Source organism: Piliocolobus tephrosceles, chromosome 3 (assembly GCF_002776525.5).
Source record: "Piliocolobus tephrosceles isolate RC106 chromosome 3, ASM277652v3, whole genome shotgun sequence".
Taxonomy (NCBI): domain Eukaryota; kingdom Metazoa; phylum Chordata; class Mammalia; order Primates; family Cercopithecidae; genus Piliocolobus; species Piliocolobus tephrosceles.
This window is the reverse complement of record NC_045436.1, coordinates 36,149,448-36,168,719: the sequence shown is the minus strand read 5'-3', so window position 1 is coordinate 36,168,719 and position 19,272 is coordinate 36,149,448. Positions and strand designations below refer to the sequence as shown.

The 19,272-nt window shown below is 40.4% G+C and overlaps 1 pseudogene; it reads left to right on the top strand.

Moving 5' to 3' along the window:
• LOC111553183 overlaps positions 1–17,218 on the top strand; it is an 18,336-nt pseudogene extending 1,118 nt beyond the window's left edge.
• Positions 17,219–19,272: the final 2,054 nt, after the last annotated feature.

The window sequence follows — 19,272 nt, the reverse complement described above, 5'->3', positions numbered from 1 at the left end:
GTGGTGATGGTGGAGTTGATGGTGATGATGGAGGTGGTGGTGATGGTAGAGTTGATGATGGTGATGAGGTAGTGGTGATGGTAGAGTTGATGGCAATGATATGGTGATGGTGAAGTTGATGGTGATGATAAGATGGTGGTGATGGTGGAGTTGATGGTGGTGATGAAGGTGGTGGTGATGGTGGAGTTGATGGCAATGATGTGGTGGTGGTGATGATAGTGGAGGTACTGGTGATGGTGAAGGGAATGTGGTAGAAAGTAGCATTCAAAACAGAGGGAATAGTATATTCAAAGAATTGGTAGAGGTGGAACCTCCGCATGTCTGAGAAGCTGAAAGACTAGTGTGGCTGGCATGTCGATGGTGAGAGAGAAGGAGCAGAGATCAAAAGGAAAGTAGAATCCATACCACAGACCCTGGAGGGCCTTGTAGAATATGTTAAGCATTTGAATCCTAATCCTAAGAACTAGATGCCACAGAAAAGCTTAAACATGGGGCGAGGTGCGGTGATCAGATTTGCATTGTGAAAAGATCATTCTAATTCTTTATGGTCCAATAATGGTAGCTACTAGCTACACATGGCTACTGAACACTTGAAATATTGCTAGTTTTAGTAGAGATGTAAAATATTCACAGGATTTCAAAGACTTAGTATAAAGAATGTAAAATATCTCATTAATTTAAAAAATTATATCTTGAAAAAATATTTCAGATTAAATGTAATTAAATTAAAAATTATTTATAAAAACAATTACTAGGCCAGGTGTGATGGCTCATGCCTCTAATCCTAGCACTTTGGGAGGCTGAGGTGGTAGGATTGCTTGAGCCCAGGAGTTTGAGACCAGACTGGGCAACATAGGGAGACCTTGTCTCCAATACAACAAACAAAACAGCTGGATGTGGTGGTGCACACCTATGGTCCCAGCTCCTTGGGAGGTTAAGGCAGGAGGATCACTCGAGCCCATGAGGCCGAGACTGCAGTGAGCCATTATCATGCCATTGTACTCCAGTCTGGGTGGCAGAGAAAGATCCTGTCTCAAAAACAAACAAACAAAACCCATTTCTCCCACACCCCAAAAAACCAATTACCTGTTTCTTGTCAACCTTTTAAAATATAGCTATTAAAAATTAAAAATTGGGGGTGGGCGTGGTGGCTCACACCTATAATCCTAGCACTTTGGAAGGCCAAGGCGGGTGGATCACTTGATGTCAGGAGTTTGAGACCAGCCTGGCCAACATGGTGAAACCCTGTCTCTACTAAAAATGCAAAACTTAGCCAGGCATGTTGGTGGGCGCCTGTAATCCCAGTTACTCTGGAGGCTGAGAGAGGAGATTTTCTTGAACTCAGGAGGTAGAGGTTGCAGTGAGCCAAAATCATGCCACTGCACTCCAGCCTGGGTGACAGAGTGAGACTCCATCTCAAAATAATTATAATAAAAAAATTAAAAATTGCATATGTGGCTCCCATTGTATTTGAACTAGATGATGCTACTCTAAGTGCAGTTTGGAGAAGGTGCTACAGAGAAGGCACAGTAGATGAGAACATTTAGGAAGTTGTTTTTGTACTCCAAGAAAGAGAGGAGGAGGTAGCTTGAACTAAGATGATGGCAGTGGGAATAAAAAGAGTTGGATGAATTCAAGGTAAAATCAGCAGGACTAAGAGCTGTAGCAGATGCATCTGGATGGATGGGGAGCTTCATGTTGAAATACAGAACACCAGAAATAAATCAGCCTTGGTGATATGATTTGGCTCTGTGTCCTCATCCATATCTCATCTTGAGTTATACTCCCATAATTCCCAGGTGTTGTGGGAGGGACCTGTTGGGAGATAATTTGAATCATGGGGACAGTTTCCCCCATACTGTTCTCATGGTAGTGAATAAGTCTCATGAGATCTGATGGTTTTATAAGGGGTTTCTGCTTTTGTATCTTCCTCATTTTCTCTTGCCGCTACCATGTAGGAAGTGCCTTTCACCTCCTGCCATGATTCTGAGGCCTCCCCGGCCACGTGGAACTGTAAGTCCAATTAAACCTCTTTTTCTTTCCATTCTCGAGTATGTCTTTATTAGCAGTGTGAAAATAGACTAATATAGTAAATTGGTACCAGTAGAGTGGGGTGCTGCTGAAAAGACACCCAAAAATGTGGAAGCAACTTTGGAACTGGGTAACAGGCAGAGGCTGGAACAGTTTGGAGGCCTCAGAAGAAGACAGGAAAATGTGGGAAAGTTTGGGACTTCTAGAGACTTGTTGAGTGGCTTTGACCAAAAGCATGATAGCAATATGTACAATAAAGTCGAGGCTGAGGTAGTCTCAGAGGGAGATGAGGAACTTGTTGGGAACTGGAGCAAAGGTGACTCTTGTTATGTTTTAGCAAAGAGACTGGTGGCATTTTTTCCCTGCCCTAGAGATTTGTGGAAGTTTGAACTTGACAGAGATGATTTAGGGTATCTGGGAAAAGAAATTTCTAAGCCGCAAAGCATTTAAGATGTGACCTGGGTGCTGCTAAAGGCATTCAGTTTTATAAGGGAAGCAGAGCAGAACATTTGCAGCCTGACAATATGATAGAAAAGAAAAACCTGTTTTCTGAGGAGAAATACAAGCCACTGCAGAAATTTGCATAAATAATGAGGAGGCGAATGTTAAGCCCCAAGACAATAGGGAAAATGTCTCCAGAGGTCTTCACAGCAGCCCCTCCCATCACAGGCCCCGAGGCCTAAAAGTAAATGGTTTCGTGGGCCTGGTCCACGGTCCCCATGCTGTGTGCAGTCTAAGGACTTGGTGCTCTCTGTCCCAGACACTCTAGCCATGACTTAAAGGAGCCAAGGTACAGCTTGGGCTGTTGCTTCAGAGGGTGGAAGCCCTAAGCCTTGGCAGCTTCCACATGGTGTTGAGCCTGTGGATGCACTGAAGTCAAGAATCGAGGTTTGAGGAGCCTGCACCTACATTTCAGAAGATGTATGGAAACGCCTGGATGTCCAGGCAAAAGTTTACTGCAGGTGCAGGGCCCAAATGGAGAACCTCTGCTAGGGTAGTGAAGAAGGGAAATGTGGGGTTGGAGCCCTGACACGGAGTCTCTACTGGGGCACTGCCTAGTGGAGCTGTGAGAAGAGGGCCATTGTCCTTCAGACCCCAAAATGGTATATCTGCCAACAGCTTGCACCATGCAACTGGAAAAGCCACAGACACTCAACACCAGCCCATAAAAGCAGCCAGGAGGGGAGCCATACCCTGCAAAGCCACAGGGGCAGAGCTGCCTGAGTCCATGGGAATGCCCCTCTTGCATCAGCATGACCCAGATGTGAGATGTGGCATCAAAGGAGACCATTTTGGAGCTTCAAGATTTGAGTGCCCTTCTGGATTTCAGACTTGCAAGGGGCCAGTAGCCCTTTTCTTTTGACCAATTTATCCCATTTGGAATGGCTGTATTTACCTAATGCCTCTATCCCCATTGCATCTAGGAAGTAACTAACTTGCTTCTGATTTTGCAGGCTCATAGGTGGAAGGGACTTGCCTTGTTTCAGATAAGACTTTGGACTGTGGACTTTTGAGTTAATGCTGAAATGAGTTAAGACTTTGGGGAACTGTTAGTTTTGAAATGTGAGGACATGAGATTTTGAGAGGCCAGGGGCAGAATGATATGGTTTGACTCTGTGTCCCCACCCAAATCTTATCTTGAATTGTACTACCTGGTGGGAGATAATTTGAATCATGGGGACAGTTTCCCCCATACTGTTCTCGTGGTGGTGAATAAGTCTCATGAGATCTGATGGTTTTATCAGGGATTTCTGCTTTTGCATCTTCCTCATTTCCTCTTGCTGCCACCATGTAAGAAATGCCTTTCACTTCCTGCCATGATTCTGAGGCCTCCCCAGCCATGTGGAACTGTAAGTCCAATTGAACCTCTTTTTCTTTCCAGTCTCAGGTATGTCTTTATCAGCAGTGTGAAAAAGGACTAATACACCTGGCAAAAAATATTTTGAGCTCAGATTGGGACATACTGAATGTGCATGCTCTGAGACACCCAAGCAGACAAATGTCTCAAGTAGGCAGTTGCCTATCTAGATCTGGAGCTCAGGTGAGATATTTGGGCAAGAGATTTAAATTGGAAAGTTATTGGGTTATGGACAGCATAAATGAGATTCATTAAGAAGAAAGCAGCCCATGAGAAGTGGCCTCGGACCTAGACTTGGGAAATGGGGCAGGGAAGGATAACCTTGAAAAAGAGGGTTTAAAGGAAAGACTAAGTATATGGGCTCATACAAGCAAAAGGAGAGAATGTTTAAGAAAGGAGTGGCCAGCTGGGTGCAGTGGTTCACAACTGTAATCTCAGCACTTTGGGAGGCCAAGGGGAGTGAATCACCTGAGGTCAGGAGTTCCAGACCAGCCTGGCCAACATGGCGAAACCCCATCTTTACTAAAAATACAAAAAATTAGCCAGGTGTGGTCGTGCGTGCTTGTAATCCCAGTTACTTGGGAGGCTGAGGTAGGAGAATTGCTTGAACCTGGGAGGTGAAGGTTGCAATGAGCCGATGAGCCAATCAGCCTGGGTGACATAGCAAGACTTTGTCTCAAAAAAAAAAAAAAAAAAAAGGAAAAAAGAAAAGAAAAAGAAAAAGAAAGGAGCGGCTAATCACATCTGCTCTGAGAGGTTAAATAACACCAGGACCAAAAATTGTCTGGGGGAGTAAGCAATGCAGTGGTCCCTGGTAACCTTTGCAAGTGCTGTTTGGATGGAGTGATGAGGTGGAAGCCAGACTGGAATAGAGGGAAGACTGGGTAAAAGGAGAGGAGATAGAGACAGTAGGTACAGAAAACTCTTTAAAAGTGTTGGGCTGTGAAGTGGAGAGAGAGAGAAAGAGAGAAGCTTGAAAGAGACCAAAAAGATTTTTTGCTTGTTGTTCATTTTAAAAATAAATATGGAAAGCTCGAGCATGTGTGAATATTGGTAGGAATGGTCTGGATAAGATGGAATAGTAGAACACAAGAGAAAAGGGAGGGATAATAAGCAGAGCATCTAGATAACATCTACATAGGACAAGTGGGTACCAAGCATCCTCTGAGGTCCCCTCTTCTACTGTGGTAGGAGGGTGGAGGGGGTGTGTGGGTAGAAATTCAGGTCTGGGAAGTTAGAATTTCTCTAGATGGCTTTAATTTTCTCTGTGAAATAAGCAATAAAGTCATTCCTGGAAAGGGTATGAGGAGGCAGAGGCTGCTAGTGGCTGAACAAGAGTGTAGTAAACTTGAGAAAGCATTGCAGGAGTTGCAAGAGAGCTGGCTCAAGAAGTGCAGTAAAGTGCCTGGTCTCCTCTAAGAAGGCAGGTCACAGGGTTATTTTAGGTTGGGGGTTTTGTCATATAGGGACATAAGGAAAAGAGACAGTGGTGGCTCCAGAATTTCTATTTGGTAGAGCTTTAGAAGAAGCAATCTGATTTGGGGACAGGAGGGCTTGAAGCATCTTGTACAGTATTTTACGTTAGGTATATTAAGAAAACATCAATTGCTCATATAGAAGAACAGGGAAGATGCAGGAAAACTGAGAATGAGGTAAAGCCTTCTCCTGTAATCTTGTGTTCACCAACACCACTGGAAAGAGAGTTTCTGGTTTTGGCAAGGGTGACATGGAGATTCTGAAGCCTGGGAGCTCTTCCAAAAGTCAGTAGGAAGGGCTGTGCACTGTCTGAACTTCCCTGAAGTAGCTCATTCCAGCATACCTGGCAGCTGGCATTCATGTTCAGACCATCTGGTGGCAACACTCACAATGGCTTTTTTTTCCCTATAAAAAGGAGTCAGATATCTCTCTTTTGCAATTAGCAATTTGGGGGCCAAGTATGACTCCCTATAGTATGCTATGAGAATGGGAAACCCAGGGATCTGCTGATTCTTCTGCTGTGAGCTCTAACTTGAACCAAGTGTTTGAGAAGAATGGAGGTAACAAATGGATTGGAGAGAGGAGGGATCAGTGGACACTGATCAAGATGTAGGAAGTTTGAATGAGTCATTCTGAAGGCTGGTTAACTGTAGGTAATGACAAAGTCCAGAGCGTGGCTGAAGTGGCATAGAGGAGAAGATCCCTGCAGAGGAGGACGTAAAGGAACCGAGCAGCCAGGGTGTTGGGTAGGTAATCTTTGGGAACACTGAAGGCATTGGGTCTCCTGGAAGATCTTGAGAAGAAGACTCTGAGCAGGTCCTAAAGTCTTCAGAAAGTAAGAGGAGTAACTAGGAGGTCAGCAGATGGTGACAGAGGTTAAAGGGCATGAGGACAATGTGGTGCAATGGCATGAGACCAGAGCCTCATGGGAACTGGTTTTCTTACACCATGTTGCCCAGGCTGGTCTCAAACTCTTGGCCTCAAGTGATCTGCCCAGATGGGCCTCCCAAAGTGCTAGGATTACAGGTCTAAGCCACCACACCTGGCCTATTTTTAGTTAATTTTTTTTTTTCTAAGACAGAGTCTGGCTCTGTAACCCAGGCTGGAGTGCAGTGGCATGATCTTTGCTAACTGCAACCTCTGTCTCCTGGGTTCACGCGATTCTCCTGCCTCAGCCTCCTGAGTAGCTGGGAATACAGGCACATGCCACCATGGCTGGTTAATTTTTGTATTTTCGGTAGAGATGGGGTTTCACCATGTTGCCCAGGCTGGTCTGGAACTCCTGATCTCAGGTGATCCACCCACCTCGGCCTCCCGAAGTGCTGCGATTACACACGTGAGCCACTGTGCCTGGCTATTTTGAGTTTTTAAAGGAACCTCCATACTGTTTTCCATAGTGGCTGTATTAATTTACATTCCTGACAACAGTGTACAATGGTTCCCTTTTCTCCACATTCTTACCAGCTCTGATATTCTGTCTTTTTGATAAAAGCCATTCTGACTGGGTGAGATGGTATCTCATTGTGGTTTTGATTTGCATTTCTCTGATGATTCATGATATTGAACATTTTTTCCTATACCCATTGGCCATTTGTATATTTTCTTTTAGGAAACGTCTATTCATATCTTTTTTCCCATATTTTAATCAGGCCTTTTTTTTTTTTTTTTTTTTTGCTATGGAGTTGTTTGAGCTTCTTATGTATGCTGGTTATTAATCCCTTGTCAATGGATAGTTTGCAAATATTTTCTTTCATTCTGTGAGTTGTCTCTTTACTTGGTTGTTTTTCTTGCTGTGTGTAAGTTTTTTAGCTTGATGAAGTTCCATTTGTTTATTTTTGCTTTGATTCTCTGTACTTTTGAGATCTTATGTAAAAATTCTTTGCCCAGACCAATGTTCTAGAGTGGTCCCTGAAGGTTTCTTCTAGAACTTTCATAGCTTCAGGTCTTAGACATAAGTCTTTAATCCGTTTTTATTTGATTGCTGTATATGGTAAGATATAGGAGTTTAGTTTCATTCTTTTGCATATGGATAGCCAGTTGTCTCAGCACCATTTATTGAAGAGACTATGCACTCCCCATTGTATGCTCTGGTGCCTTTGTCAAAAATTAGTTGGCTGTAAATGTGTGGATTTATAGCTGGGTTCTCCATGCTGTTCCATTGGTCTGTGTGTCTTTTTTTAAATGCCAATATCATGCTGATTTTGTTACTGTGGCTTTGTAGTATACTTTGAAGCCAGATAGAGCTATGCCTTTGGCTTCATTCTTTTTGCTCAGGACTGCCTTGGCTATTCAGAGTCTTTTGTGGTTCCATATAAATTTTAGGATTGTTTTTCTATTTTTGTGAAGAATGTCATTAGTCTTTTCATTGGGATTGCACTGAATCTATAAATTGTTTTGGGTAGTGTTGTCATTTTAACAATATTAATTCTTTCAATATATGAGCGTGAAATATCTTTCCATTTTTTGGTGTGTGTTCTCTTTAACTTCTTTTTCCAGTATGTTATGATTTTTCTTGTATGGAGAAATGAAATTCTTTATTTCTTTTTCAGATAGATGTTCACTGTTAGTATATATAAATGCTACCGATTTTTTTTTTTTTTTTTTTTTTTTTTTTTGGAGACAGGGTCTGGCTCTGTCACCCAGAATGGAGGGCAGTGGTGTGATCTCAGTTCACTGCAACCTCCACCTCTAGGGCTCAAGTGATCCTCTCACTTCAGCCTCCCAAGTAACTTCAGGTGCATAGCACCATTGCAAGGTAATTTTTATATTTTTTTGGTAGAGACAGGGTTTCACCATGTTGCACAGGCTGGTTTTGAACTCCTGAGCTCAAGCCATTTGCCTGCCTCTGCCTCCCAAAGTGCTGGGATTATGAAGCGAGCTACCGTGCTCAGCACTACTGATTTTTTTATTTTGTATCCTACAGTTTTACTGAATTTGTTCATTAGTTCTAATAGCTTTGTGTGTGTGTGTGTGTGTGTGTGTGTGTGTGTGTGTGTGTTTAGTTTTTCCTAAATATAAGATCATGTTATCTGTGCACAAGCCAGATTTGATTTCTTCCTTTCCAACTTGGGTGCCCTTGATTTCTTTTTCTTGCCTAAATTCTCTCACCAGTACTTCCAGTATTATGTTGAATAAAAGCTGTCAAAGTGGCTATCTGTGTCTTGTTCCAGGTCTTAGAAGACTTTCCATTTTCCCCCATTCAGTATGATATTGGCTGTGGGTTTGTCATATATGGTAAGTTATATTCCTTCTATACCTAGTTCATTGAAGCTTTTTTTTTTTTAATCATAAAATGATGTTGAATTTTATCAAATGCTTTTTCAGCATCTATTAAAAAGATCATATGGTTTTTGTTCTTCGTTCTGTTAATGTGACAAATCACATATATTGATTTGCTTACGTTGAACCATTCTTGCATCCCTTGGACAAATCCCACTTGATCATAGTGAATGATCTTTTTAATGTGCTGTTGGATTCAGTTCGCTAGTATTTTGTTGAGGATTTTTGTGTCTATGTTCATCAGTGATGTTGGCCTGTAGATTTTGTTGTGGTTGTTGTGTCCTTCTCTGGTTTGGGCCTCAGGACAATGCTGGTTTTGTAGAATAAGTTTGGAAGAATTCCCTCCTCACCAATTGTTTTTGAAGACTTTGACTAGAATTAGTATTAGTTTGGTAGAATTTAGCAGTGAAGCCATCAGGTCCTGGGGTTTTCTTTGAGAGAAACTTTTTATTATGACTTTGGTCTCATTACTTGTTACTGGTTTATTGAGATTTTCTATTTATTCACAATTCAGTCTTGGTAGGTTGCCATGTGTCTAGGAATTTACCCATTTCTTCTAGGTTTTTCAATTTGTTGGTGTATAATTGTTCATACTAGTCTGTAATGATTCTTTGTATTCTGTGATATCAGTTGTAATGTCCCCCTTTTCATTTCTAATTTTATTTATGTATTTCTTCTTTTTTCTTAGTCTAGCTAAAGGTTTGTTGACTTGATCTTTCAAAAAGCCAACTTTTTTTTTTTGTTGGTCTTCTATATGGTTTTTTTTTAGTCTCAATATCATTTATTTCTGCTATGATCTTTATTATTTCTTTCCTTCTATTAATTTTTGGTTGGTATGATGGTTAATACTGAGTGTCAACTTGATTGGATTGAAGGATGCAAAATATTGATCCTGGGTGTGTCATGAAGGTGTTGCTAAAAGAGATGAACATTCGAGTCAGTGGACTGGGAAAGGCAGACCCATCCTTAATCTGGGTGGGCATAATCTAATCAGCTGCCAGTGGGCCAGAATATAAGCAGGCAGAAAAATGTGAAAAAGAGAGACTGGCCTAGCCTCCCAGCCTACATCTTTCTCCTGTGCTGGATGCTTCCTGCCCTCTAACATTGCACTCCAAGTTCTTCAGTTTTGGAACTCAGACTGGGTCTCCTTGCTTCTCAGCCTACAGACAGCCTATTGTGGGGCCTTGTGATCATGTGGGTTAAAACTTAAAAAACTTCCCTTCATATATACATACATATTTTAAATATATATATGTGTGCATATATATACAAATATTCCATTAGTTCTGTCCCTCTAGAGAACCCTAATACAGTTGGTTCTTGCTTTTCTAGTTCCTTGAAGTGCATCATTAGGTAAATTTATTTGATGTATATTTACTTTCTTGATGTAGACATTTATTGCTATAAACCTCCTTCTTAGTATTGCTTTTGCTGTGTCTTATAGATTTGGATTTGTTATGTTTCCATTTTCATTTGTTTCAAGAAATTTTAATTTTTTCTTCTTAAGTTCTTCATTGTCATTCAGGAGCATGTTTCATTTTTATGTGTATGTGTAGTTTCCAATATTCCTCTTGTTATTGACTTCTAGCTTTATTCCATTGTGGTCAAAAACAATACTTGATATGATTTCTCCTTTTTTGAGTTTGTTGAGACTTGTTTTGTGGGCTAAAATATGGTAGACTCTGGAGAATGTTCCATGTACTGATTCAAAAGAATGTATACTCTGCAGCAGTTGGGTGAAATGCTCTGCAAATGTCAGTTAGGTCTATTTGGTCTAATGTGTAGTTTAATTCTGATGTTTCCTTGTTGATTTGCTGCCTGCATGACTTGTCCATTGAAGTTCCTTACTATTACTGAATTGAATTGCAGTCTATCTCTCCCTTGAGCTCCATTAGTATTTGCCTTATATACTTTGGTGCTCTGGTATTGGGTGCATAGATATTTATAATTGCTATAGCCTCTTGCCAAATTGACCCCTTTATTATTATATAGTGTCCTTATTTGTCTCTTTTTATAGTTTTTTACTTTATTTTATCTAAGTATAGCTACTCCTGGTTTTTGTTTTTTTGTTTTTTTTTGGCTTTTACTTACATGGAATATCATTTTTCATCACTTCACTTTCAGTTTATGTGAGTCTTTATAGATGAGGTGGGATTCTTATAGTTGGATCTTGTTTCATTATCCAGTCATTTTATGTCTTTTAATTGAAGAATTAAATCCATTTACATTTAGTGTTATTATTGACAAGGGCTAACTACTGCTATTTTGCTGCATGTGTTCTCCTTTTTAAACTCCTTTCTTACTGTCTTCCTTTGTGGTTAAGTGATTGTTTTGGTAGTATGTTTTAATTTGTTGATTTTTATTTTTAGTGTATCTATTATAGGTTTTTGCCTTGTGGTCACCATGAGGCTTACAAAAAATGTTTTATAGATATAACAAGTTATTTTAAAGGGATGACAATTTATCTTAGATCAGAAAAAAATAATAGAAACAAAGAACAAACTAAAAAAACCTTCTATACTTTAACTCCAATACCCACCACATTTTGACTTTTCTTTTCTCAATTTATATGTTTTTATATTGCCTATCTCTAAATAGGTCGCTATAGCTATTATTGTTTTTCATATACTTGCCTTATAGGTTTCCTACTAGAGTTTTGAGTGGATTGCATACCATAATTATAGCACTGGAGTATTCTAGGGTTGTCTTTGTACTAGTGGGTTTTATACTGTCAAATGTTTTCTTTTTGCATGTTATTGTTTTTTTTTTTCTTTCAAATTGAAGAACTCCCTTTAGCATTTCTTGTAAGACAGGTCTGGTGGTTGTGAATTCTCTTAGCTTTTGTTTGTCTGGGAAGAGTTAATTTCTCTTTCATATTTGAAGAATAGCTTTTCCAAATATAGTATTCTTGGGTGGCAGGGTTTTTTCAGAACATTGAAAATGTTGTTGCACACCCTCCTGGCCTGTATGGTTTTCGCTGATAAGTCTGTTGCCAGATGAATTGGAGTTTCTTTATATGATACTTGCTTCTTTTCTCTTGCTGCTTTTAGGATCCTCTCTTTATCCTTGACGTTTGGGAGTTTGATTATTTTATGCTTTGATGTAGTCTTATTTGGGATGAATCTGTTTGGTATTCTCTGACCTTCCTCTACATGGATATTTCTATCTTTCTCAATTTTTGGAAAGCTTTCTGTTACTATTTATTTGAATACGCTTTCCATCCCTTGCTCTTGCTCAACTACTTCTTGAACAACAATACATTTTAGATTTGGTCATTTCCATGTTTTTTAGGTAATCTATTCCTGTTCAATCTTTTTTCTCTTTTGACTGTGTGATACTGAATAGCCTATCTTCAAGCCAACTGATTCTTTCCTTTGCTTGATCTATTCTGCTGTTGAGAGCCTCCAATAAAGTTTTCATTTCAGCAAACATATTTCTCCGTTCCAAGATTTCTGTTTGATTTTTAAAATTATTATTTCAGTCTCTTTTTAAAATTTCTCTGATAAATTTCTGAATCACTTTTCTGTGTTATCCTGAAGGCCACTGTGTTTCCTTAAAATTGCTATTTTGAATTATTTGTCAGAGAGGTCGTGTATCGCCATCTTCTTAGGGCCTGTTACAGGTATCTTGCTTTGTCCAGTTAGGGAGGTTTTGGTTCCCTATTTGCTGTTGTTTTTTGTGGATAGACATCTATGTCTTTGCATTGAAGGATTTGTTATTTATTCCAGTCTTTTCTGGCTTGTTTTGGTTTTTACTTGGTATATTTGCCTAGAGATTCCTTGTAATTTACTTGTTAATTTCTTGTTTCCCCCACCACTAAGTTGTTGCCTCCTTTTTGATGCTAGATGATGCCTTAAGCACAGGTTTGCCTCAGCTCTAGCAAAGAATCAGAGTGCTGCGAGTCCCAAATGGAAGAAGTCCCAGTGGGGCTATCTTGCCAGTGTGGGACGGCTGGCTAGAGGTTCATGCCCACAGGACCTGTGGAAAGTACTTCCTACAGTTGGTGCTGCTCAACAGTCACTCTGATTTGGCATCTCCTTAGGCTCAATTACAGAACAGAGTTTCCTGGGCTAGGCAAGGTAGTCCCACCTCTCACCTTGTCTTTTGCTGTTTGCAGGGATATTTCTCTCTTCAGGCACTTGAGATGTTTTCTGTGGGTTGAGGCAGGTACAGGTCTCCTGCTAGGGAACTCAAGGTGATGGCGAAGCTGATTGTCTACCTCTATCTCACTTTTTCCGGGGTAGAAACTGTGAGTTGGGAGGAATTTTTCCCATGCTTCATGACAGGCAGATTGTGGGGAGGGGCATCGTGGATGTAGAAATCTGATTCTCTTAATCTATTCCAGGTTTTTTCACTTGTCTGTGGCCCCCGGAACTGACTCATCCTCATATTTGAGTTCTAGGATATTGCTGGTGATAATCTCTGCACTGTCTATTTGTTTTGAATTTTCTGTGGACAGGAAAATGAAGCCAGTATGCCACCATTTTGGAACTGAAATTCTCCAAAGTATACATTTTAAGTTGCTATGATAAGCGACTCTTATAGGCCAAATTCTTTTAAACATGACAAGTCTTAAAAATCAAGTATCCACAGATTATGTAACACAAAATATTAATATAAATACTAATTATACCTCTTCCAGAGGTTGCACCTAGAAACTTTTTGGAGTGAATAAGACTGTCCATATAATTGCCTAATAGGACAGCAACCTTGCAGGCTTTGAAAGATTCTTACGCACCAATAGGAAATGATTACATCATTGTATGTAATTTGGGGAATTCTTTCTTAGATACTTGGCAAGCGATATTGGGTGAGAAGCTGACAGGACTCTTGTCTATGACCCTGACCAGTCCACACTGAGCTCTAGTTATACTTAATAATAGGAACTGAATGAAAAGAAAACAGTGGATACACAGCTTGCTCCCGACTTTGAATCATATGATGGATGACTCATTGTTTTTCCATCTACATGGAAGTTGGCAACCCCTACACAGACTGGCATACCACAGAGAGAGAGAGAGAGAGAGAGAGAGACAGACAGACAGACACGTGGAGTCTTGCTATGTCTTGCCCAGGCTGGAGTGCAGTGGTACGATCTCAGCTCACTGCAGCCTCTGCCTCTCGGGTTCAAGCGATTCTCCTGTCTAAGCCTCCCAAGTAGCTGGGAACACAAGCCTGCACCACAATACCCAGCTAATTTTATATTTTTAGTAGAGATGGGGTTTCACCATGTTGGCCAGGCTGGTTTCAAACTCCTGATCTCAGGTGATCCACCTGCCTCGGCTTCCCAAAGTGTTCGGATTAAGGTGTGAGCCAGGCTAAGATACTTTAACACATTTTCAAGGTGCTCCAAATAAGTTAGAACTTGATAAAATTCTGCTTTCTTTTCATATTCTTCTCTGAAGTGGTCTGAAAGGCCATATAACCCTTACAGATATTAAAATGTTACCAGTCACTCATGGTTTTGCTTGACTACGTGGATGAAAATAGTGCACTATATTTCTTCATTCCCATCTTTAAATGAAGTCAACTCTTGTGCAGTGGAGGCAAGATGTCAGTCAAGGGGCCTGGTCTAGGCTTCTCTCCCCTGAAGTCTTGTCTCTGCAATGGCCACTTCAGATGTTTATACTCCATTCCTCCAGGCCTAGCCCATATTCTGAAAAGGCAAGGCAATCCACCACTCAACAAGTATTCATTGAGTGCCTGCCATGTTCTTAGTGATGAGAATAGTTCAGTGCATAAAAGAAAACAAAATCCCTGCCCCCATGGGATTTACATCCAGTCACATTTAGCAGACGTGTGTGAATCTGGAAGGACCTTTTCTATAGCCTGATAGAATTCTTACAACAGGTGAAAACTACTTGCCTTGTCTTCGGAAGTCTTGTGCATTTGGATCTATCCCTTAACAACTAACCTTGTCTATCATCCTTACAGTCTGGCCCTTTACTTCTGGGATAGTCCATCAGAGACTTGAGGAAAAGTTTCTTTCTCTCTCTCTTTTTCCATTTTTCCAAATTTAAATTCATGAAATACATACAAGTTCTCTAAATTAAAAGCAACAGGATATTTTACTGACTTTCTGTTCTGAACTAACTTAAAATTTGTTTCTAATCTCCAGACATATGAACTAAAAAGCCTGAAATAAGTATAGATCAGTCATGTGAGCTGACATATGAAGCAGTCAGCTTTACTCTGAGGGGTTTTGGTTGATCTTTCAAGTTTCTACAAGTATTTGGAAGTGGAAAGCACTGTTCTTCATATGAAATAAAAGGAAGAAAAAAGGACCTTACAGTCAGACTCATTGTCAAAAAACTAATATTAAGATAAGCTGAAGCAATCAAATAAGAGCATTTGCAAATCACATGTTGGAGGTAAAGCTGGAAGCCTGTGCAGTTCAGGAAAATGGAAGATGAGATGGCTGAGATCCCATGAACAGACCAGGCCCAACAGAAACTATAATAACAACAGAGCTCAGTTACAGGAATTTTTGATGATGACAGAATTTTAAAGACATGCTTCTTCCTTTGTATTGACTAAAGACCTTCAGGTCGAAAGTGTCAAGATCTGCTTAATAGAATATCCTCTGTTGCAATATTCAAAATCATCAGGATACTTAGATCTCAGTGAAAAATTGATGGTTGAAGAATAACTGAAGTATTCAGTCCATAAGGAAGCCTGAAGCTCCCTACACACCTTGAATTTCATGCTAAATAATCTACAAGTTCTGGAAAATGCTGCTTACTCTAGAAAAACTGACTAACCTTGATCTTGGTCAGCATATACTTGGTTCTTTACATATCACTTATCAATGTTCAGAAAGGGAAGAATACTTGAACTTATCCAATACAAAAATTCACAATTTAACCAACTGTTTCCCAGATATGAGGCTTACTAGATGTGAGCATTATACACTTTTATTTAGCTGCAACTTAAAGAACTTTACATTTTCAGATACGTGTTGAAGACTCTCCCAGATGCTTTCTCCCTCTTTGAGAAGAAGCAGGAAAAGAAAACTTTCTCTAAAGGGCAACCTGACTCTTTTCACACACTGAAGACTTTGGAAGCTGGTGGCAACCACTTCATTTGCTCCTGAGAATTCCTCTCCTTCACTCAGGAGCAGCAAGCGCTGGCCAAAATTCTTATCAGTTGGCCAGAAAACTACCTGTGTGACTCTCCATCCCATGTGCACAGCCAACAGGTTCATGACGTCCGTCTCTTGGTGTTGGAGTGCCATAGGGCGGCACTGGTGTCTGGCATGTGCTGTGCCCTGTTCCTGCTGATCCTGCTCATGGGGGTTCTGTGCCACCGTTTCCAAGGCCTGTGGTACATGAAAATGATGTGGGCCTGGACCCAAAAGGAAGCCCAGGAAAGCTCACAGCAGGGACATCTGCTATGATGCATTTGTTTCTTATAGTGTGCGGGATGCCTACTGGGTGGAGAACCTTATGGTCCAGGAGTTGGAGAACTTCAATCCCCTCTTCAAGTTGTGTCTTCATAAGCGGGACTTCATTCCCGGCAAGTGGATCATTGACAATATCATTGACTCCACTGAAAAGAGTCACAAAATTTTGTATTTTCTGAAAACTTTGTGAAGAGTGAGTGGTGCAAGTATGAGCTGGACTTCTCCCATTTCCGTCTTTTTGATGAGAACAATGATATTGCCATTCTCCTTCTTCTGGAGCCCATTGAGAAGCCATTTGCCTTAGTCAATCTGGGCTGCTATAGCACAAATGCCAATAGTCTGGGTAGTTTATAGATAACAGAAATTCATTTCTTACAGATCTAGAGGCTGGCAAGTCCAAGATCAAGGTGTTGGCAGATTTGGTATCTGGTGAGGAATTCTTCCAGGCTCAAAGACAGCTGTCTTCTCACTGTGTTCTTACATGGTAGAAGGGGTGAGGGAGCTGTCTGAAGTTTCTTTTGTAAGGGAACTAATCCTGTTCAGGAAGCTTCTGCCCTCATGACCTAATCACCCACCAAAGGGCCCACCTCCAGTACCTCACATTGGGGGTTAGGATTTCAATAGCTGAATTTCAGGAGGACACAGGCCTTCAGTCTATGACTAGGATCATTCCCCAGCACTTCTGTTAAGCTTCAGAAGATAATTAACACCTAGACCTGCCTGGAATGGCCACTAATGAAGCTTAGCAGGAAGGGTTTTAGTTAAAGAAAAATTCTAGTTTTTAAAAGGGAGATATATACAACATGAAATATTCTCAGTTTTCAGAACTAGGTTCTATGTTAACTTAGAAGTTTACTACTATTATTTTGCATAGGCAGTATTTTTGAAATGTCTTCAAAAATTACAGACATATTGACATCTGTTCAGAGTAAAAAAATTTTGAAGAATGTATGTTCATGTATAAAGATCTGTAAAATAATGCAGGATTTCTGACATATTTTCATTAAGTGGTTTTTGGTGGATGAGTTTGTTATTATTTTATTTGACAATTACAAAATACTTTATGTGAAAAAGACATAGACTGTGTGTTTTGTTTTGTTTTGTTTTTTCGAAACAGGGCCTCACTCTTATCTCCCAGCCTCAACCACCTGGACTCAAATAATCCTCCCACCTCAGCCTCCTGAGTAGCTGGGGCTACAGGCACAAACCACCATGCCTGGCTAATTTTTGAATTTTTGTAGAGATGGGGTCTCCCTATTTTGACCAGGCTGGTCTCAAACTCCTGGACTCAAGTGATCCTCCTGCCTTGGGTTCCCAAAGTGCTGGGATTACAGGTGTGAACCGCCATGTTTGCCTTGTGTTTTTGGATAACTTTCAGATAACAGTTTAGGATTTCAGTTAGATGCTCAAAACTATGAATATATACAATGAAAGTTACCTTTTCCCCAAATATTAGTACATTTCATATGCCGTGTTAATTTTCTAACTTTAATCAACATTTTTTTTTTTTTTTGGTAGAGAGTTATAGGAGGTGTTATATCTAGATACAGAAGGAGATTTAGAGTCTAACCTGGGATTTGCCACATGTTAACTGTGAGCCATGCAACTCTGGGCAAGTTCTCTAATCACTTTAACCAAAGGAATAATAATATCAGAATTATTTATTGCATGTGTTATTGTAAGATTCAGATGAAATAATAGATGTGAAGGTGCTTTGCAAATGTCAAGAACTAGGCTGGGTGCGGTGGCTCACACCTGTAATCCCAGCACTTTGGGAGGCCTAGGTGGGTGGATCACTTGGTGCCAGGAGTTTGAGACCAGCCTGGTCAACATGGCAAAACCCTGTCTCTACTAAAAATACAAAAGCTAGCCAGGCATGGTGGTGCACACCTGTAATCCTACCTACCTGGAAGACTGAGGCAGAGATTTGCTTGAATCTGGGAGGTGGAGACTGTAGTGAGCCAAGATTGCACCATTGCACTCCAGCCTGGGTGACAAAATGAGACTCCATCTCAGAAAAAAAAAAAAAAGGAAATATCAAGAACTGAACAAGTGTAAGGACTGTGTCTGAGTTGGATGTGCTCATAGCTTTGTGGACTGTGTACAACTACCTTCAGTATACGCAGAGGACACTAATAACAATTTGTGGCTAAATAAATGATTTCTACTTGACTTTGCCAGAATATTCTAATTGACTTTGGGATTATAGAGCAATAGCATCAAAATTTATCTTAGGCAGTTCAACTAAGGAAGAGAAATAGAGAAAAAAAACAAGTTTTAGTTTCAGGAGAAATAATTTGAAGGAAGTTTTCTTGTGTCAGAAATCATAAGGTAGAGAGCTGGAGATTTGGAATTAATAAGAAAGCATTTTCAGCCAGCTGGACAACCTGATGGTCAGGATAAAGAAAAATAGTAACATAGTGACCTGTATACAAAAACCTCTCAATTTCATGTTTATGTCTATTGATTAAGTTTCCCTGATGTTCCAACCATCAGAGAGGATTAGGGATGTGGAACAGAGTAGGGGAGCAGCCCTGGATTTAAGGTAAAATTCTGGTTTCAAATCTCAGTTCTGTCATACATAATACAATTCGTATGACATTTTCTTCTGTAAGGGAGGAACAAGGATGCTTGCTCTGCTTCATATCTCACTTTGTGAAAATCAAATGTAATTATGAATATAAAAGGTAGATTATTAATATTAAGGCAGTTGCATTTTAAAAGCTTGTTTTCTTCCCTTATATGTATTCCTAACCGTGGAGACAGCTGGGTTCTGTGGCAATGAAGAAAATTGATTAATGAGCGTGTTTGGTATTACTTTGGGAAATAGGGATGGAATGGGGGCAAAGAAAGGACTTAGCTTCAAACTGTAGACAGAAGTGGGAAGCCCAGATCTTTTCATGATGAGAACTCGGATGGATTGTACGTGCTAGAGATGGTGCACCAGTAGGGACTGTCACAGGATTGGGGAAAAAAAATCCGGGGCTGCCCTTGTCTGTTCCCTTAGGCAAAATCATTCTGTGTTAGTCTGGAGGGTGACTGGCGAACCTATTTTAATGCAGGAGAGCACAGACTTTTGGGTGGAAGTGGACCCTGGAGATGTACTGGCAGGTGAATAGAGTGTGGAAAAGCGGGGAAAGGAGAAGTGTGATTCACGAGCCTGAATTTGGGCTTCCATGGATGGAGAAGCATCAGGAGTGGAGTTTAAAGACGGTGTGTTTCAGGT